Raw genomic sequence first — 21,659 nt, 5'->3', positions numbered from 1 at the left:
ACAAATATTAATAATCATCTGGAAACTTTTCAAAATACCAGTGCCTAGGCCCCACCCACCCAATTAAATTAGAATCTGTAGGAGTAGGCCTCAAAAAACAACTTCTGTAAAAGGTCCCTGAGCAGCCAAGTAGGATAAACATCAGTGGATAAGCGGTAACATTTCTGAAAAGACGTCTCAATAGTCCCCGAGATCAACCCAAATCGCAGAGCAACGGGGGCAGCCAACTCCACTTCACTTCCTTTCTCAGGAGCCCCACAGGGACTGTGAGGATGACAGAAACAGAAAGAAGATACTGAACACAAAGGGAAGCAGAACCCAAACACTGTGGAGGCATAGTATGCCACTGCAAGCAACCAGAGAGGGTCTGGGAGTCCCGCCAGCTTCCAATCCACCCTGATGTTCTGAACGATAACTGACCACAGTGGGGGGAGTGTGATTCTCTTCTTTAGGAAATGTGGCAACAGCCTCCTTTAGAATAATTTAAAAAAAAAAAGCAAAAAAAAAAATTAAAAACCATCTCTTTTTTCTCTCTCCACACACACACACACACACACACACACACAGTATAAATCTTGCCTAAGAATCCCTCCTGGCATCACCCTAATGGCCTCTAAGGCTGAGATGGGTGACAGAGCAGGGTCTCCACATCACATCTTGTAAAGTCACACTTTTCTTCCCCATACGACCTGCATCTGATGTCCCCAAACGGCAGGTCATTAAGGCCACAGCAGTCCAACTCGCGATAGTACCACCAGCCAAGAGGCAGCTGATGGCCTGGGCAGAGATGAGAAGGGATGGGGACTAACGGGGCGGCGTGGCCAAGCGGCCGGCTGCGGGTTAGCGAGGGTCCGGGGCCGCCGCGCTGCGGCGTTGCAGCGAGCGGCGAAAACTGCGCGTCGTGATGCTCGCGCCCCGCCCCACTCCCTCCCGGCCTGGATCCGCCTCGGCTCTCGCTCCTCAGGTCCAAGGCTGCGGCAGCCTGGGGCTCCAACTGTGCGTCCGCCTTGGGCCACAGCCTCCCCTCCCAGGCCCGGGGCTCCCAGCCGTGACCCTCGGGGCCGCGGGGAGGGAGTCCCAGAGGGGACTCGGGACCCGGCGCGCGCGGAGGGAGAGGCTTTGCAGCCGAGTGGAGCGCACGAGGAGGTGAGCGGTGGGGGTCCCTGCACTGACAGGGTCCGGCCCGGAGCCCGCACAATCCCGCATCGCCGCACTCACCTCAGAGTCCAGCCGCTGGTGAGTCAATCTCCCCCGGCAGGGTACACTGACGCCCCAACTCGTCGCCGATGCGCCAGGCCTCTCGCTCCAAGCTTCCTGACCCCGCCACGTCTACTTACCCCCGACCCTCAGCTCCGATTGGGCAAGCTCTCGGAGGGGCGGGGCGAGGATGTCGATTGACAGCTGAGGGGCCATGAGGCCCAGAGCGCTGCTAGCGCTCTCCCAGCTCCTGACTGCCGGGCTGCTAGGCGGCAGGTGATTCCGAGGCACTTCGCTTTTCCTCTGCACGCAACTGCTTGCGACCTTTAGATGTCAGGGTTTCGCTGCCAGCATCCGGCTCAAGGCTTTTTCTCTGGTCTGCCAAAGTGTTCACAACCCGAGATAGCCCTACTTGGGCAGTCTTTCTCGTGCAGTGATAAAGTTCATTGTTCCCTATATCCGAGAAACCCTATTTGCTAGGCACAAGCACAGAAGATGACCGGCCTTTGAATCTCTCCTTGCTCTGAAATTAATCTATTTCTTCCATTTGTCTCGAAACAGCCCATTCTTTTTACTCTTACTGTACATGCCGTGGATCTCCTGGCAAAAGTACCAGAATACTCCTTTCCCCCAATTTTGGGTCACGGTATTTTGGACGTACTTCTCAGTGGTAAAAGTTAGTCACAGTTATATGAAATTGAAGAATAAGACTCGTTTTCAGGAGACAGCCAGAACCTTGCTCAGGAAGCAGGAAAGGATTGCTGTCCCCCCTCCGCGTGCCCCAAACACAGTGGGGCTAGCCGAATTTATATAAGCAAAATCCTGGCCCCTAGACTATTATCCCAAGGTTGAGGAAGAAGAATTAATATAAATTATAACTGACATGAATTATTTTTATATTTGTTGACCACAATGGACTCTGTGTGCTCATTCTGATAGTTTCACCACAGACCTAAATGCATGGGTAACCAGACCCAGGAACGGAATAAAGTTCTGCCATTGGTTAGTCACTTCGGGGTAGTCACTTCATTCTCCTTCTGCCTTGAGGACATTCAATCTTCCAGGGCCTTTCGTGGTCATAAAAGGTGGCTCCCAGGCCTGTATGCCTAGCCAAAAAGAGCCCCACATACAAGATTCCTGCTTAGGTTAAACCATATCTCCCATAGGTGGATGCCCAAGCACCCAGGCACCCACCCTTCATAGTTTGCCTATCAAGTGGTGAATATTTAGACAGAAGATGATGGTCTCTAGGTCATAGCTTTTTTCCTCATTAACCTCATTTACTCCCAAGCACTCATAATCCTGAGGCTTTTGAGTGGTCTTACATATATTTTACAGCCAAAGCCACAAACAAGAGCAGTACAGGCCTCAAAGACCCCTTTATCATTACCAGATTCTTTTAAAAAAAAAAAAAAGATGTATTTATTAATTTGGAAGTCAGAGTTACAGAAAGAGAGATGGATTATCGCTTCTCAGCCTTTTAGCTAAGATCAAGTGTGGAGAGAGAGTGGGATCGTCCATTTGCTAGTTCACTCCCCAAATGGTCAAAACAGCAGGGCTGGGCCAGAACAAAGCCAGGAGCCAGGAGCTTCATCCAAGTCTTCCACCTGAGTGCAGGGGCCCAAATACTTGGGCCATCTTCTGCTTTCCCAGGAGCATTACCAGGGAGCTAGAGTGGCAGTGCAGCACCCAGGACTCTGACGCTCACATGGGATGCTGGTGTCTCAGGCAGTAGCTACACCACAACACTGGCCCCATCATTATCAGATTATTAGATTTCTCACTGCTAAGTCACCACACACCCAACTCAGAACATTCAACACAGGATATGTTTATGCAAAGAATATGTGCTTTGGATCCTAGCCTGCCTGAGTCTGGACCACGGCTTTGTTTGTTAACATCATGGGCAAATTACAATACATCTCTGAACTTGGTTTTTTTTTTTTTTTTTTTTTTTGGTCTAATGAAAATTAAGGAAAACATCACCTGTACTTAGAAATAAATGAGAAAACAAATCAAAAATATCTAGTCCAGTGTCCCAGATCTCCTCCTCTTGAATTTCCTATCTCAGGTAATGGCATAGCTAAAGAATTTCTGAATGTTCCATTTATGATAATCTTACTCTAGGAGAAAAACTGGCAACATAAGTTTATATGTTATGATATGAAACCAAAGTAACTGGTCATTTCTGCCATGTCTACAAAAATGGTTTAGATGCTGTTGTTACTGAACTTTGTGATGGGGGGCCGGCGCCGAGGCTCACTTGGTTAATCCTCCGCCTGCGGTGCCGGCATCTCATCTCTGCTGTGGCCCGGGAGGGCAGTGGAGGATGGCCCAAGTGCTTGGGCCCCTGCACCTGCACTGAAAACCAGGAAGAAGCTCCTGACTCCCGGCTTCAGATCGGCCCAGCGCCAGCCGTGGCGGCCATTTGGGGGTTGAACCAACAGATGGAAGACCTTTCTCTCTCTCTCTCTCTCTCTCACTGCCTGACTCTGTCAAATAAAAAACAAAACAAAAACAGAAACTAAACTTTGTGATGGAGCAAGGACATGAGCTTTAGAGACATTTTAGCTCCTTGCCTGAAAGCAGATCCAGTCCCCCGACAGAATTCCTAGCCCCTGCATTCTTTGTCAACCAACTCAGTCCAACCTCTGCATTCTTCCTCAACTAGCAGTCCACAGAGAGGACGGTGGGTCGAGATTAAAAGCCTGCAAAAAGCCTGTACAAACCAGCTCAGCTCTGCCGACTGTACTCCCCTCCAGATCCTCAGCTACCCCAAACGATGTAAGTCCCAATCTGCAGGAGGACCAGGCTTTCTTTTTTTCTTTTTCTTTCTTTCTTTTTTTTTTTTTTTTTTTTTTTTTTGACAGGCAGAGTGGACAGTGAGAGAGACAGACAGAAAGGTTTTCCTTTTCCATTGGTTCACCCCCCAATGGCCGCCACAGCTGGCACACCACGCTGATCCGAAGCCAGGAGCCAGGTGCCTCTCCTGGTCTCCCATGCAGGTGCAGGGCCCAGGGACTTGGGCCATCCTCCACTGCCCTCCCGGGCCACAGCAGAGAGCTGGACTGGAAGAGGAGCAACCAGGACAGAATCCAGCGCCCCAATGGGGACTAGAACCTGGTGTGCTGGCACTGCAGGCGGAGGATTAGCCTAGTGAGTCGTGGCACTGGCCAGGAAGACCAGGCTTTCTACCATGTGCTTGCCCTGTGTGCACGCTGGTAGTTAGCCACCTGTCTGGGTTTATTCCCTTGAATAAATTTATTTGGGCTGTGAGTTTGTATCTTGTCTCCTCTTTGTCCTCCTTACGTTTTGGTGGCCCATACGGGGAGGGGTGCGAGAGATCAGCCCCTCGCCCACTGTGGTTCCTTGGAAGCTCATATACTTGCAGGCAGTCATCAGGAAACCTGCTCTCAGAGCTTGCATCGCTCCATCCACCTGGTCAAGGATTTATATCGACCTGCCAGATACTCAGAGCTCTGATACCCTCTGGTATCAATGATACCTTCCCCTTCTCCAAACTTTCTTCTCCTTTCTGCAGCAAACTGGGGGTGAGGACCTCAAGGTAACTGTTGAGTGTCTGGTCCTTGAGGACCCCTTCATCTCCAGGGGAACCCTCTGACCATGCTGTTCCACACACAGTCGAATTCCTGTCCAGCTGCTACTTGCTCTTTCTTATTTCATTTTCCTCTCAGGAATGAGGCTGTGTATGTATGTGACTGGGAATGACCGGGTGGAAGACTGACAGTCTTCAGCCAGGGCCACTCTGATGGGACACAAAATTTCCCAGGGAAAGACCAGATGCAGACTCCCTGTTAGGGTACCCAAGAACTTACTTCCCGCTTTACTGTCATTTCTGACCAAGTGCCTCTCCTTGATGGAGGGAGGGTGAAACTCTCAGGTTAGCCTTGAAGTTTCCTCCTTGGAGTGATTTGAGCAAATTGGAGACACCTTTCCAGACACCCCAGATGAGCTGGTCTCTTACCCCCTGACTCCCCACTTAACACCTTCTCTTCTCCCTGTGAATTCAGTCAAAAATCTTTTGTTGGATCTCGCCTCTGCATGCAACACTGGACCTGAATCTCAACCCAACAGATTTGGTAAGAAATTGACCCTAGTCTCCCCAGGCACCAGGGCAGACCTCGTCTCATTGGCCAGTACCCTTTTCTTTGCAGGGATTTTAGGGTACACACTCAGTTCCACTAGGAATGTTCCCTTATGTCCTAGTTTAGAGGTGCCTATCTAAGCTAAGGGAAATCTCATAACTCAGTTGTGAGTGGCTCAGCTGTGGGAGGCTTCTCAAAAGATGCTTTATTGTAAGTCGAGTCCTCAGCTCTCGGTTTCATTGTATTTAAGTCCGTGGGTTAGCAAATTTCTCCCATGGGACGCATGACTGTCCCGGGTCTGTCTGTTGAACTTGTGTGTGCTGGACAGATGAGACCAAAACAATTAATTTATCTCTATACCAAAGCCTGGCTTCAATGTAAACTGGATGATGAATCTAAATGGCCAGAACGAGGCAGGCTTGGTCACCAAATTCTCTGCGACCTTGATTACTTTACACAGAGGAACAGCAAATGGTCAGAAATTCCCCAAGCCTTTTTCCTCCTCCAAGGTCAAGTTTCCTCATTCCAAGTTATCATGGAGGAGAGAGGCCTGAGGCCTTCCTTTGAACTCCCTCTCTTCCCCTCTCTCATTCTTCCTTCATCAGAGAAGCTACCACCTTGGGAGCATGGCCCTCCACTCACCCTGCCCCTGCTTGCATGTTCTTCTTCCCCCCACCCCACAGTGGCAGCCACAACTGACCTTCCTCTCCCTTCTCCCCTTCAATCTTCCAGTCCCATCCCCCTCCCCCTCCATCCTGTCACTCTCTTCACCCTCACACCCTGTTTGTCCTGTTCTTTCCATGAAAGAAAAGCTTTCCTTTAAAAGCTCCACCCCCAGCCCCTCCCTCTTCACATCCTCTCTGTGATCCAGATCCAGCTGACGACCGCCTGCCACAGGTACCCCAGCCACTCCACCCGATTCCTGGTCCAATCCACCCTTCTGTCTTACCTACTCCTCACACTGTCTCCCGAAATTTACAACCCAAACCAGTCTTCCCCTGAGGGAGGTGGCTGGCATGGAAGGCCCAGAGTCCATGTCTCCTTCTCTAACAGATCTTAATCAAATCAAGGAGCTTTTAGGCTCCTTCTCAGAGAATCCCTCCAAATATCATAAGGAATTTCTTCACCTGACTCAGTCCTACAGCTTAATCTGGCAAGATCTTTGTCTCATTCTATCCTCTACCTTAACTCCAGATGAATTTGAACGTATCTGGCAAGCTGCTGAACAGCACAGAGATGAGTTACACCACCAGGCCCAAGACAGACACCCAGAGGCTGCTTGGGCCATCCCCAAAGCCATCCCTAACCTGGAGTGGACCTACCAACCCAGGGACCTAGGGACACCTATGGGCCTGAGATCACATGATCGCCTGCCTGTTGGCTATGGATAAGAACAGCCAAAAGCAGATTAACTATGATAGGATCCATGAGATCACCCAGGCACCAGATGAAAACCCTGCTATCTTTATGGCCCACCTTACAGAGACAATACAAACTACCAACACAGGTCCCAATTTCCCAGGAGGGCAGTTGTTTCTAAATACTCACTTTATGCCCTAATTAGCTCCAGATGTCCAGTGCAAACTCTAAAAACTGGGTGACAGTACACAAACCCACAAAAGAGACCCCATAAATGCAGCTTTTTGCATCTTTAATAGGGATGAGGAAGTAAGCACTCAGAAGGAAAAACATGAAATTAAAGTATCAGATGCTTGCCTCTGCAGTCTACCAAGACCCAAATCAAAAGACAAGTTGGCCGGCGCCGCAGCTCACTAGGCTAATCCTCCGCCTAGCGGCGCCGGCACACCGGGTTCTAGTCCCGGTCGGGGCGCCGGGTTCTGTCCCGGTTGCCCCTCTTCCAGGCCAGCTCTCTGCTGTGGCCAGGGAGTGCAGTGGAGGATGGCCCAGGTGCTTGGGCCCTGCACCCCATGGGAGACCAGGAAAAGCACCAGGCTCCTGGCTCCTGCCATCGGATCAGCGCGGTGCACCGGCTGCAGTGCGCCGGCCGCTGCGGCCATTGGAGGGTGAACCAACGGCAAAGGAAGACCTTTCTCTCTGTCTCTCTCTCTCACTGTCCACTCTGCCTGTCAAAAAAAAAAAAAAAAAAAAAAAAAAAAAAAAAAAAAGACAAGTCCCAGGCCTCAGGGAACCTGTTACTGATGCCGCAGCACTGGGCACTGGGCCAAGGCCTGCTCCAACCCGGAGCCTGACCACAAGCCAGATCCCAGCCCTCCAGTAGTCTGCATTAATTGCAGCAATACTGGGCACTGGGCCAGGGTCATATCCCAAATGCAGACAATGGGGACGCTGGAAGACGGACTGCCCTCCCCCTGGGGGAGGGATGCCCCTCTATTTGAGACAGCTCTCTGCTCAACCCTCTCCAACACAGGACATCTCATCTATGTTAAATATAACAAAATGAGGAGGCCTGGGTCCCACAGCCCCATCACAAGTGAGAGCAAAGATCCAAGGGTAGTGGGGGCAGTGTGTAGTAAGTATTTCTTTCTTGGTGAACACTGGGGTTAGTTTATCTGTTTTAAGTGAATATTGTGGCCCACTCCTTCCTTCCTCTGTCTCTTGCTGGCATGAAAGGCTTCATTAAGACACCTAATAAGGCTCCTCCTCTATATTGCTCCTTCGGAGATATTACTCTTTTACACTCCTTTCTTGTTCTGTCCAATTGTTCCATCCCCCTGTTGGGCAGAGACCTTCTCCTCTCTCTAGGAGCATCTGTCTCCATTCCCACTAGGGATGCAACCCACACGTTTATCCTTCATAATAAGGACCTTCCTCCCCCTACCTCTCTATCCCAGAGAGAAAGTCAGCCTTGGTCAGCCCTATAGTATGGAATACATTTTACCCCATAATCACCACCCACTCACATTCACATCTCCCTAAGGGATCCCATAAAGTACTCCCATTCACATCTCCCTAAGGGATCGCATAAAAGCTATTGCTGTTCCCCAATATTCTCTCAGTCTAGAAAGCCATAGTGGCCTAAAACCTACAATATGCCACCTCCTTCAGGTTCACATACCCATCCCAATTCACTCGCCCCATACACATCTATACTTTCTATTTAAAAACAAACAAACAAACAAACAAAAACAAACAAAAAACAAAAACAAAAAACCAGTTTTCAGGGCAGCCACACTTCTTTGGGCAGACCCTCTAGGCGTATCTAGCCTCTATTAACCTTTCACCCAGTACCCTACTTCAACAGCTCTGCAGCTCCTCCAGAGGAACCTGTCTCCAGCATATCAGTAGTCTTTTAAATTTGTTAGCTGAGAAAGGTTATAGGGTATCTCAGAAAAAAAGCTCAGCTAATTTCCACTCCTGTCACATTCCTGGGACTTCCTGTCACACCAGACACTTGCACAATTCCTCCAGCCCAAAAACAGGCAACGCATTCCCTTCCCTTTCCATTTACTAAGAGAGACCTCTTCTCTTTCATGGGACTCATGGGATATTTTTGCATCAGGATTCCAGACTTCTCTCTTGTTGCTAAACCCCTCTATGAAAGGGACCTCTCCCCCTGGAAATCCCATTCTAGTACCCACCCTGAGCCTTCCTAACCCACATGTACTGTTCCTTTTTTATATTCATAGCTCTAAGGGACAAGCATTCAATCTTCTGACCTAAATGGCAAGGGACTCTACCACCATTATGGCCTATTTCTCCAAACAATTGGGCAGGATTTATCAGAGCTGACTTCAGTGCCTGAGGATCCTGACCACTGAGGCCCTCCTCATACCTGAGGCCCAGAAACTCGCTTTTCTTCATTTTATTTATTTGAAAGACAGAGTTACAGAGGGAGGTAGAGACAGAGAGAAAGGTCTTCTAACTGCTGGTTCACTCCCTAGATGACCGCAATGGCCAGAGCTGTGCCGATCCAAAGCCAGGAGCCAGGAGCTTCTTCAGGACTCCCACATGGGTGCAGGGGCCCATGGACTTGAGCTATCTTCTACTGCTGTCCCAGGCCATAGCAGAGAGCTGGATTGAAAGAGGAGCAGCCAGGACTAGAACCGGCGCCCATATGGGATGTCAGCATTTCAGGCCAGGGCTTTAACCTGCTGCGCCACAGCGCCAATCCCCCAAATTCTTCATTCTACTCTCCTCCAACCTACGGACACCTTCCATCATTGCTTTCCCTTAATCCAGCTACTCTTCTTCCCACTGCCTTATATGATTCCCATGAACCCCATTCTTGCCCTAATTATCTGACTTTCTCCCTAACTACATTACACCACCTCACAGACACTCTCATTCTCCAAGACCCTGGCTGGTTCATTGATGGTAGCGCCACCAAAAATCCCCCCTTTTCTGCTGGATATGTGATGATAATTGAGGGGTATCATGGTGATACTTTCTCTTCCTCTCCCCTAAAAAGGTCATTGAAGTTCGACCCCTACTTCAGGGCACAGCTGAACTATTGCTCTTAACATGAGCCCTGACTCTGGCAAAGGGAAAGACCATTTACATATACACAGATTCCCAATATGCCTATTACATCATCCATTCCAGTGCCCAGATATGGCAGGAAAAGGCTTCCTGACAGCCCGAGGGACCCCTATAATAAATGTCAAGCTGATTAAAGCTCTTCTTGATGCTTCCCAGCTGCCAACAAAAGCCACTATTTTCATAGCAAAGGCCACCAGAAAGACAAACAGTACTTACCAGAAGCTAGCAAACAGGCTGGTCTGACAGCTGAAGCAACAGCCCATAGTGAAATAATCCCATCCGTTCTCTTTAACTTAGCTCCTATTCAGACTTAGAAATCTCTGAATTCCAACAACAAAGGGCCTCATGGTGGTTTCTAGATAATAAACTAATACTGCCCTCTTTTCTCCAAGCTACCTTCTAAAAAACCTCTGCTACCTGTGTCATTCAAACCCAAACTCTTTTCTTCATTTCCTAAAATCACACATACACCTGACTCCCACCATACAAGAAACTCTGCATAATATATCTTGGACGTGTAGCATTTGTCGGATTGCTATGCCCAACTCAATATAAGACCACCCCCATCTCCTGCTACTCACAGGCCCACAGCTGCTCCTGCAGGAGGACTGGCAGATTGACTTCACCCACATGCTACCAGTTAAGTGGATAAATTACCTTCTGGTTATGGTGAACAATTTCTTTGGTTAGGTGGAGGCCCTCCCCACTACTAACAAGAGAGCCTTCACCATTTCCACTATACTATTAAGCGATATTGTCCCTAGATTTGGACTCCCCATTTCCATTCAATCAGATAATGGGCCAGAATTTTTTTTTCTTTTTTTGACAGGCAGAGTGGACAGTGAGAGAGAGAGACAGAGAGAAAGGTCTTCCTTTGCCGTTGGTTCACCCTCCAATGGCCGCTGTGGCCGGCATGCTGCGGCTGGCGCACCACGCTGATCCAAAGGCAGGAGCCAGGTACTTCTCCTGGTCTCCCATGGGGTGCAGGGCTGAAGTACTTGGGCCATCCTCCACTGCACTCCCGGGCCATAGCAGAGAGCTGGCCTGGAAGAGGAGCAACCGGGACAGAATCCGGCGCCCCGACCGGGACTAGAACCTGGTGTGCTGGCGCCACTAGGTGGAGGATTAGCCTATTGAGCCGCGGCGCCGCTCATAGCATTTTCACATTCCCTATCATCTCCCCTCTTCAGTAAAAGTAGAATGGATAAATGAAATTTTAAACAAGCTCTCACTAAACTCTCTGCCCAAGTCCACTTAGACTGGGTAAAACTGCTTACTTTAGCTCTGTTTTATGTCTTCCCCAGAAGCCATTAATGCTCAGCCCATTTGGAATCCTATACAGAAGTAATCTTCTTGCATCTGATAACTTTCCTCTCCTCCAAAATTCTGAAGCCATTCCTCCTCCTGTTACTTTCCCTTTCCTCAGTGAAATGCACTCTTTTTGCTGTTGTTTAATTTTTTTTTTTATTTGAGAGGCAGAGTTACAGAGAGAGAGGGAGAGACAGAGAGAGGGAGAGAGAGAGAGAGAGAGAGAGAGAGATCTTCCATCCACTGGTTCACTCCTGAAATGGCCTCAATGGCTGGAGCTGGGCTGAGCCCAAGCCAGGAGCCAGGAGCTTCCTCTGGGTCTCCCATGCAGGTAGAGGGGCCCAAGCACCTGAGCCATCCTTCACTGCTTTCCTAGGTCATCAGTAGGGAGCTGGATCAGAAGTGGAGCAGCTGGGGCTCGAACCAACACCCATATGGGGTGCCAGCACCACAGGCAGAGGCCAACCTACTATGTCACAGTGCCAGCCCCATGCACTCTTATTCATGGACCTATGCAGACACACATCTACCCAAACTATGCCCTCTACCTTCGGACTATACTTCTGCATTTCAACCCGGTAATTGGGTCTACCTTAGACAAAACAAGGCTGCTTTATAGCCAAAATGGAACAGGCCCTTTCAAGCAATATTGACTACCCCTACCACTAAGCTCAAAGGATACCCCACCTCGGGTACATTTTACTTCATTAAAATTAGTTACAGTTCCTTTATATAATTTTATTCCCACGGGACCCACTATTCTCAAGTTGACAAGGCTCCCCACAATACCTCATGTTCCTGACAATTCCTGAATTCCACAGATTCCTCCAAGTAATTCTTTTTTTTTTTTTTAATAATTGTTCTATTTGGGGCCGGCACTGTGGCATAGCGGGTAAAGCTATATGTTTGCCGGTTTGATCCCGGCTGCTCCACTTCTGATCCAGCTCTCTGCTATGGCCTGGGGAAGCAGTTGAAGATGGCCCAAGTCCTTGAGCCCTGCACCCACGTGGGAGACCTGGAGGAAGCTTCTGGCTCCTGCCTTCGGATGGGGTCAGCTCCAGCCATTGCAAATGAGGGGATGAACCAATGGATGGAAGATCTCTTGACCTCTCTCTCTCTCTGCCTTTCCTTTTCTCTGTGTGTAACTCTGACTTTCAAATAAATAAATAAATCTTTTTTTTTTTGACAGGCAGAGTGGACAGTGAGAGAGAGAGACAGAAAGGTCTTCCTTTTGCTGTTGGTTCACCCTCCAATGGCCGCCGCAGCTGGCGCGCTGTGGCCGGCGCACCATGCTGATCCGATGGCAGGAGCCAGGTACTTATCCTGGTCTCTCATGGGGTGCAGGGCCCAAGCACTCGGGACATCCTCCACTGCACTCCCTGGCCACAGCAGAGAGCTGGCCTGAAAAAGGGGCAACCGGGACAGAATCCAGTGCCCCGACCAGGACTAGAACCCGGTGTGCTGGCGCCGCAAGGCAGAGGATTAGCCTAGTGAGCCACAGCGCCGGCCAAATAAATAAATCTTAAAAAATAATTATTCTATAAGAGAGGGAAGAGATGTATAATTTGGGACATGCTCAAGCTGACTTGCCCCAAATGGTAGAGTTAGAAACATACCAGGGGATTCCAATTCAATCCCATCAAGGTGGCATGTACCAATGCCATTTCACTAGTCCAAGTGATCAATTTCAGTTCACAATTGATCATAATGAAAGGACTAAGAGTCAAAGGGAGCACATAAACAAGTCTAGTACCTGCTAATACTAACCGGTAAAATAAAGGGGAGAGTGATCCAACATGGGAAGTGAGATACTCAGCAGACTCATAGAATGGCAGATGTCCTAAATAGCACTCTGGCCTCAGAATCAGCCCTAAAGGCATTCAGATCTGGCTGAAAAGCCCATGAGAGTATTTCAGGCATGGAAAGCCAAGACACTCTGGCAAAAGATCTCTGTGAGTGAGATCCCAGTGGAAAGAACAGGTCTTCAAAGAGGGAGGTACCTTTCTCTGAAGGGAGGAGAGAACCTCCACTTTGACTATGACCTTGTCTAAACAAGATAAGAGTCGGAGAACTCAGAGGGCTTCCATAGCCTTGGAAACTCATGACTGCAGTATAGGGAGATTACTGATGCCATAGACAGGAGTGTCAATTGGTAAAGTCAACAACAGGAGTCACTGTGCACTTACTCCTCATGTAGGATCTCTGTCCTTAATGTGCTGTGCATTGAGATTTAATGCTATAACGAGTACTCAAACAATATATTTCACTTTGTGATTCTATGGGGGTGCAAACTGTTGAAATCTTTACTTAATGCATACTAAACTGATCCTCTGTAAAAAAAAAAAAAAAAAAAAAAAAAAAAAAAAAAAAGAATTTATCAACTCCCAACTTGACTCTCACTGGGATTAAACATGACAATAGGTCTGATCTGATTTCATCATCATTTTAAAAAAATCATCTATTATTTTTCACTTTATGTTTCTGTGTGGGAGCAAACTGTTGAAATCCTTACTTAATGTATACTAAGCTGATCTGTATATTAAGATAATCGAAAATGAATCTTGATGTGAATGGAAGGGGAGAGGGAGTGGGAAAGGGGAGGGTTGTGGGTGGGAGGGACGGTATGGGGGGGAAGCCATTGTAATCCATAAATAGTACTTTGGAAATTTATATTCATTAAATAAAAGTAAAAAAAAAAAAAGAATTAAAGGAGATGCAGTGTTTAACAGAAAGCCTGGTGCGTGGATCATCCTCAGTCAGTGCCGGATGACTTCAACTGTTCCTTTTCTTTCTGACTCTAAGCAATGTCAGGTGTTAACCTCCTTGATCATGAATTAAATTTGTGTTACAAGACCAAAAAAAAAAAATAATAATTATTCTATTTATTAGAGCTCTGTTTCATCAGGAGATTGTATTTTTTAAGATTGATTTATTTATTTGAGAATCAGAGTTACAGAAAGAGGGAGAGACAGAGAGAGAGAGATCTTCTATTTGCTGGTTCACACCTCAAATGGCTGCAACAGCTGGGGTTGAGACCAAAGCTGGAGTCAGGAGCTTCTTCCCAGTCTCCCACATGGGTGGCAGGGGCCCAAGTGCTTGCACCATCTTCTGGGGCTGTGGAGCAGCCAGGACACAAACCAGTGCTCATATGGGGTGCCAGTATTGCAGACAGTGGCTTTACCTGTTATGCCACAAGACTGCACCCTCCTCCAAGTAGTTCTATAGGAGAGATAGTAGTACTAGACTCCATCAGTCTACCTCCTGAACCTCATCTCAGGTGATGGCTCCAGGGCAATCTCTGTGACTTCACTTCCATGTAGATATCCTTTTTTACCTCTGTTTATATTTCTTACTGTAACGCACTGTCACTCTCTGATGATAGCTGCAGCCATAGTCTTAGACTTGGAAGTTTCTCTAGCACTCTTACCTCTTTTGAGTAGGATGCTTCTCTATTGCTACTTCTGACCTGATCCCCTTTTGTGCTTCCCAAACCCCTACATACCTCTCATTAACATTTATTTAGCCTCTTCTTTAAACATAACCCCAATGTCTCTTCATGTTGGATCTGAACACCCTCCTCCCCTGAGGTCTGGCAAAGCCTCCCTACCTCCTACCAGCTCTGGGAAAGGGCCAAGGGACTTATTTATATTACATGGACCAGAACCTTCCTCAGAGAACCCCAGGATATATCTCTTCTGGAGTTCCCAGGAAACAACACCAACAGAGCAAAGGAAAAAACAAACACTGACGGTTCCACGTCTTATACCTATCCATGGCATGTTTGCTATGGCCTCAGTGATTGGTCAAGCTCCTTTCCCTCTCCTTTTCCAGTGACATGGGTTCATTCCCCGATGTCACCTGTAACTTATCACTCTTCCAGACCTCCACCTCCTTTAAACATTACTATTCCTCACGCCCAATAGAAGTGGCCTCTATGGCAGTTATTTATCATGTTCCCGCGTCACTGGGAAGCATAAGGATTATCACTTACCATATGATCACACGTACAGGATCAGAAATAAGGGCGTTCTTTCTCTGCAGCAACCAGGCTTGCACCTGTCTTCCCACTAATTGGACAGGGATCTGTACTCTCGCTTTCCTATTTCTGCCTTTGTCCTATACTCTAAACCAGTCTTTATTTTCCTTCTCTCTAACACATTATGTCAAAAGGGATTTTGGACTCACCCTCCTTAATAATCTTGTTGGGTGTTCTGGCAAGAATTGAGTAGCTGTACAGGCAACTTTGGTAGACAGGGCCAATAAAATATAAGACTTACTCTCACTCTCAAAGAAGACATAAACGACCCGGTGTAACAACTGTCTCAGCTCTAGGATCAGGTGGATTCCTTGGCAGCAGTGATCCTTCAAATATGTTGAGGATTAGATCTCCTCACTGCCGAAAAAGGAGGACTTTGCCTCTTTTTGGGTGAACAGTGCTGGTTCTACAGAAATAAGTTGGTTATGTTAAGAGAAGATATTGGGCCCATAAAAAAAAAGCACACTAATGAAATCTATCCCCCAAATAGGCCCATGTCGTTTTGCCCATGTTTCCTACCATGGGCAATGTCTCTATCATCTCCTTTTATCCTCATAATCATAGTGCTTTCATTCCTACCATGTGTAGTTAACATGTTTCAAATGTTCTTGCAGGAACGAGTGACTGTTATAGTCAGAGTTATCAGGCAGGAACATCGCAAGACTGCTCTTCTTCTCCAAACAGTTCTGATTTAGAGTATAGATATCCCACCCTGCATCAATGCCCTGCATCACCAGGAAGTAGCCAGAAAGAAACTAGCAGCCCCTCTCCCCATCTATACTGAGTCAGAATTGATGAAGCAAGGACAAACAGCAACCCTATGCATTCCTTCCCAACCAGTTCAACCCCACCCCTTGCACTCTTTCCCTCAACACTCTCTGCATCCTTCCTCAACTAACCAGCCTGGCCAAGTTTGAAAAGCCCATGCAGGTGAAAAGCCTAGACAAACCAGCTCAGCCCCACCTAACGACCTCCCCCTCACAATCTTCAACTGCCTTCTGCTGCATAATCCTAGCCTGTAACAGAGTTCTTTCTCTCTGCCATTTGTTCACCCCGTATGCATGCTGGTAGTGAGAGACTCTTGAGTGTAGCCCTTGAATAAACTTGTTCTGGCTGTGAGTTCATATCCTGCTTCCTCTTTGTTCTGCTCTTCTTTGCTAACGTTTCATAATTGTCCTTCATTCTGTCAACCATCAGATTCTCCTCCTTAGGAAAAAAGACAAGAAGTAAACTCCTGAGCCTACTAAAGTCTGGGCTTTAGGGCTAGCACTGTGACATAGCAGGTAAGGCAGTGCCAGCATCCCATTAGGGCACTGGTTCAAGTCTCAACTGCTCCGCTTCCAATCCAGCTCCCTGATAATGCACCTGGGAAATCAGCAGAAGATGGCCCAAGTACTTTGGCTCCTGAGCCCACATGGGACATCCAGAAGAAGCTCCTGTCTGCCGGCTTTGGCCTGGCCCAGCCCTGGCTGTTGTGGCCATGTGTGTAATGAATCAGGAAATGGAAGATTTATCTCTTTCTCTTTCTCTCTCTCTCTCTGTAACTCTGCCTTTCAAATAAATAAATAACTCTTAAAACAAACAAACAAAAGAGCCTGACTTTGATCCTGCTAATCATTCCCCTTCATCCTATGCCATCTTGGCGTCCAGTTAACCAATCTTCCTCTTATTCCAAACCTTCTTCTCAGTCCCATCTTCTTCCCCCTCACCCTCCTTTTCACATCCCCTTTGACACATTTGTACTCTCGACAACTGCCTCAGCTGCTCACTCCCCTCAGCTGTCCCCATTTTCCCTGTCTGTGAGGCGGATGATGCTGATCTGTGCTGCCATCAATCTCAGCCCTCTACTGAGACAACCACCTGGCCTGTAGATGCATTCTCTCCATCAGACTGTGTAACCTTGCTTACTCCTGTCAATGATCGGTCTCTCTCCCTTTCTGAGGGGCTCCTATCTACTCCAAAGTCTGCCCCGCCCCATTAAACCTTGCTGTCTCACTGCTATTCTATTTCTCGCATCTAAGTTTTTCTTCTGTGAAGACAAAAGCTCTGTTCCAGTCATCTCCAGTGATATATTTAGCAGAGCTAGCCAAGAAAAAAACACAAGAACAGTGGTAAGTCCTAAGCAACTTCACTCCAAAGAATGTTCCACACGTAGTCTTCTATCTTCTCCCTGCCTTGTCTAGTGGTAGCCAAAGTCTCTTAGCCAATATTTCATGGAGACAAAGGCTTGCCCAGTCTCTTTTACCTAGTCACCTTGGCATCTTCCTGCCCTACTCTCTCTTTGCCACATTCATCCAGGAGGAATTCTTTTTAAAGATTTGTTTATTTGAAAGGCAGAGTTACAAGAGAGGCAGAGGCAGAGAAAGGTCTTCCATCCGCTGATTCACTCCCCAAATGGCCACAATGGCCTAAGCTGAGCTAATCTGAAGCCAGGAGCCAGGAGCTTCTTCTGGGTCTCCAGGCGGGTGCAAGAGCCCAAGCACTTGGGCCATCTTCCACTGCTTTCCCAGACCATAGCAGAGAGCTGGATCAGAAGAGGAGTAGCCGGGATTAGAACCAGAGCCCAAAAGGTAAGCTGGTGCCACAGGAGGAGGATTAACCTACTGTGCCACAGCACAGGCCCTGTGGATATTTTTTGTCTTGCCTAAAATTGCCAGCCACTTTTCCTACTTAGAAAATTAGCCCTCAGTACCCCCCCCCCACAAAAATTACCCTAATAGATAGATGAATGGTTCAAAGTGACTGATATGTTTGATCCTATGTGAAAGGATTAGTAGCTACTTTATGTGGTGATCTGCCATCAGGGAGAACCAACTAGGCCAGTCCACTCCCAAAATAGCTCCTGTTTTTGATGCAAAAAGCCAGGGCATTAGGGCATTAAATGAACAGCTGCCATGACAGAGGCTAGCTTCCAAGGAAGTCCCATCCACTCTGCTAAAAATCTGGCCACTAGAAGTGAATCTGCCCAGTGGGGTGAAGTACCCCCAGGTCAGAATCACAGACTGTCAGCCCTTGGCTGAAAATGCTCATTGCTCAGCCTGGCATCGCTATTGAGGGTATAGCCCAGAGTCCTCGTTAACATTAGAGTAGGACCTTACATTTCTGTACTCTGTTACTAGCTAGATAGATACCAGTCTTTTTGTGTTAGAGTGGATGAAGGAAAAATGAGAATTCTGTGTAGTTAAGTGATTAAAAGTCTTGCCTTTGTTCATAATCTTGTCAAGGTGGGTTCCAGCCCTCTCCCTGGGGGCAGGCTAAGAAAATCTCCCTTACCCTGTACCAAGTGGGCTATTAGGATCAGCAATTAAAATCTTGTCCGACAACTTTGCTAGATGAGTCCCAACCTTCTCCCAGAAGCAGTTTAGAGAAAGTTTTCCCACCCTATAAGAAGGGGGCTATTGAGTCCATTGTAAAGCCTGGGAGAAATTTCAGGAATTCCATACCACGGAAGCCCTCCACCCAGCAATGACTCAGACAGGGAAAGAAAAATGAAGGGCCCACACTGTGGCGAAAAATGACCTACATGAAAGATCTCTGTGAGTGAGATCCCAGTGAAAAGAACGGGCCATCAAAGAAGGAGGTACCTTTCTCTGAAGGGAGGAGAGAACTTCCACTTTAACTATGGCCTTGTCTAAATAATGTCAGAGTTTGTGGACTCAAGAGGCTTCCATAGCATTGGCAGCTCATGACAAGAGCCTCGGGTGGGGGCTGGTGCTGTGGCACAGCGGGTTAACACCCTGGCCTGAAGCGCTGGCATCCCATATGGGCGCCAGTTCTAGTCCTGGCTGCTCCATTTCTGATCCAGCTCTCTGCTATGGCCTGGGAAAGCAGTAAAAGATGGCCCAAGTCTTTGGGCCCCTGTACCCTCATGGGAGACCCGGAAGAAGCTCCTGGCTCCTGGCTTCGGATCGGTGCAGCTCCAGCTGTTGCGGCCATCTGGGGAGTGAACCAGTGGATGGAAGACTCCTCTCTCTGTGTAACTCTGACTTTCAAATAAATGAATAAATCTTTAAAAAAAAAATAAATAAGAGCCTCCGGTGATCACTGACCTCATAAATAAGAGTGTCAATTGTTAAATCAACAACAGGAATCACTGTGCACTTGCTCCCCATGTAGGACATCTATCCTTAATGTGTTGTACTGTAAGAATTAACTGTAAAACTAGTCTTCAAACAGTACTTTATACTTTCTATGTCTGAGTGGGTGCAAACTGTTGAAATCTTAGTATATAATTGATCTTCTGTATATAAAGATAATTAAAAATGAATCTTTTTTTTTTGCTGCTATATATATTTTAATTCAAAGTGAATTGACAGTAATACACCATAAATTCTTATTTTGACACTCACCAAAATAGTCACCTGGAAAACCCGCTTTGTGTGACAAAGTACAGAAGGCTTGGTCACATTTAAATCACTGAGAACTAGAGAGAAATACTATCGCAATGAAGAATGGGATGGGAGACAGAGTAGGAGGTGGGATGAGAGTGCGGGTGGGAGGGTGGGTATGGGGGCAAGAACTGCTACATTCCAAAAGTTACACCCATGAAATTTATATTTATTAAATAAAAGTTTTCTATAAAATACTTATTTACTTATTTTGAAAGTCAGAGTTAGAGAGAGGCAGATACAGAGAGAAAGAGGTCTTCCATCTGCTGCTTCATGCCCTAAGTAGCCACAGGGAAGCCAGGAACCAGGAGCTTCATCTGAGTCTCCCATGTAGGTGGAAGGGGCCCACCTATATGAACCATCTTCTGCTGCTTTTTCTGGGCCATTAGCAGAGAGCTGGATCAGAAGTGGTGCAGCTGGACATGAACCAATGCCCATATGGGATGGCATGGCAGGCGGCAGTTTCACCTGCTATGTCACAATACTGGCCCCTCTTTTTTGTTTTCTAAAGACTTATTAATAGGGCTAGCATTGTGATGTGGTGGTTCAAGCCATCATCTGTGACACTGGCATCTCATTCAGGTGCTGTTTTTTTTTTTTTTAATAATTTATTTACTTGACAGGCAGAGTTACAGACAATGAGAGAGAGAGAGGCGGAGAGAAAGGTCATCCTTCTGTTGGGTCACTCCTCAATGGCCGCAATGGCTGGAACTGCACCGATCCAAAGCCAGGAGCCAGGAGCTTCCTCCCGGTGGGTGCAGGGGCGTAAGCACCTGGACTATCCTCCACCGCTTTCCCAGGCCACAGCAGAGAGCTGGACTGGAAGAGGAGCAACCGGGACTAAAACTGGATCCACATGGGATGCCGGTGCCACAGGCGGAGGATTAACCTAGTGTGCCAAGGCGCCAGCCCCTCAGGTGCTGTTTCAAGACCCAGCTGCTCCACTTCAGATCCCACTCCCTGCTAATGCACCTAGGAAAGCAGTGGAAGATGGCCCAAGTACTTGGGCCTCTACCACCACTTGGGAGACCAGGATGGAATTTCAGGCTTCTGGTTTCAGTCTGCCCAGCCCTGGCTGATGCAGCATGCTGGCATTGCAGGCAGTGGCTTTACCCTCTGTGCCACAACACCAGTATCCTTTTTTAAAATTTCATAATTGATGATGGCTAATCCCACATGCATAGGTTAGAGATAAATAAGATCAAATTCCAGCCCAGTGTTCCTCAATCACATTCCACTATAATTAGAACATTAGTGGCTTTTTATTTTTATTTTTATTTTTTTTAATTTTTTTGACAGGCAGAGTGGACAGTGAGAGAGAGACAGAGAGAAAGGTCTTCCTTTGCCGTTGGTTCACCCTCCAATGGCCACCGCGGCCGGCGCGCTGCAGCCGGCGCACCGCACTGATCCGATGGCAGGAGCCAGGAGCCAGGTGCTTTTCCTGGTCTCCCATGGGGTGCAGGGCCCAAGCACCTGGGCCATCCTCCACTGCACTCCCTGGCCACAGCAGAGAGCTGGCCTGAAAGAGGGGCAACCGGGACAGAATCCGGCGCCCCGACCGGGACTAGAACCCGGTGTGCTGGTGCCACAAGGCAGAGGATTAGCATAGTGAGCCGCAGCGCCAGCCTGTTTTTTATTTATTTTAAAGTGTTACAAAGGGAGAGGAAAGACAAGAAAGACAGACAGAGAGGAAGAGGTCTTCCATCCACTGGTTCACTCTCCAAATGGCTACAACAGCCAGGGCTTGGCCAGGATGAATCCAGGAGCCAAGAGCTTCTTTCAGGTCTCCCATGTGGGTGCAGGTGCCCAAGCACTTGGGCCATCCTCTGCTGCTTTCCCAGGCACATTAGCAGGAAAAATGGAGCAGTTGGATCTTGAACTAGTGCCCCTATGGGATGTTGGTGCTGCAAGTGGTGGCTTAACCCACTAGGCCACAACGCTGGCCCTCATTGGTAGCTTTTAAAAATTAGGGATTCTGGGGCTGGCGTTATAGTGTAGAGGGTAAAGCCTCCACCTGCAGTGCTGGCATTCCATATGGGCACCAGTTCGAGACCCGGCTTTTCTACTTCCGATCCAGCTCTCTGCTATGGCCTGGGAAAGCAGTGGAAGATGGCCCAAGTCCTTGGGCCCCTGCACCCACATGGCACAATTGCGGACAATTGG

At 47.9% G+C, this 21,659-nt stretch overlaps 1 protein-coding gene and 1 long non-coding RNA gene across 15 annotated transcripts in view; one reads left to right on the top strand and one right to left on the bottom strand.

The window, feature by feature from the left end:
* The window catches only part of NXPE3 (neurexophilin and PC-esterase domain family member 3), a 48,761-nt gene extending 47,262 nt beyond the window's left edge, over positions 1-1,499 (bottom strand). For 3 of the 11 annotated variants that reach the window (XR_016233077.1, XM_089331640.1, XM_089331641.1), the window contains exon 1: positions 1,219-1,370. The gene's annotated coding sequence lies outside the window, so the exon portion shown is untranslated. Of the gene's footprint in view, positions 1-689; positions 897-1,218 lie in introns of those variants that run through there. The other 8 variants (XM_008267010.5, XM_089331637.1, XM_089331639.1 and 5 more) reach the window with 6 other exon arrangements.
* Positions 780-21,659, top strand: part of LOC108178010 (uncharacterized) — a 32,157-nt gene continuing 11,277 nt past the window's right edge. For 2 of the 4 annotated variants that reach the window (XR_001794714.4, XR_011387828.2), the window contains exon 1: positions 923-1,236. This is a non-coding gene — a long non-coding RNA (uncharacterized LOC108178010). Of the gene's footprint in view, positions 1,237-21,659 lie in introns of all 4 variants that reach the window. The other 2 variants (XR_007908922.3, XR_011387827.2) reach the window with 2 other exon arrangements.

This window comes from Oryctolagus cuniculus, chromosome 4, assembly GCF_051225735.1.
Source record: "Oryctolagus cuniculus isolate XC-2025 breed Fujian yellow rabbit chromosome 4, ASM5122573v1, whole genome shotgun sequence".
Taxonomy (NCBI): Eukaryota; Metazoa; Chordata; class Mammalia; order Lagomorpha; family Leporidae; genus Oryctolagus; species Oryctolagus cuniculus.
The sequence above is the reverse complement of the archived record's forward strand: the minus strand, read 5'-3'. Positions and strand labels throughout refer to the sequence as shown.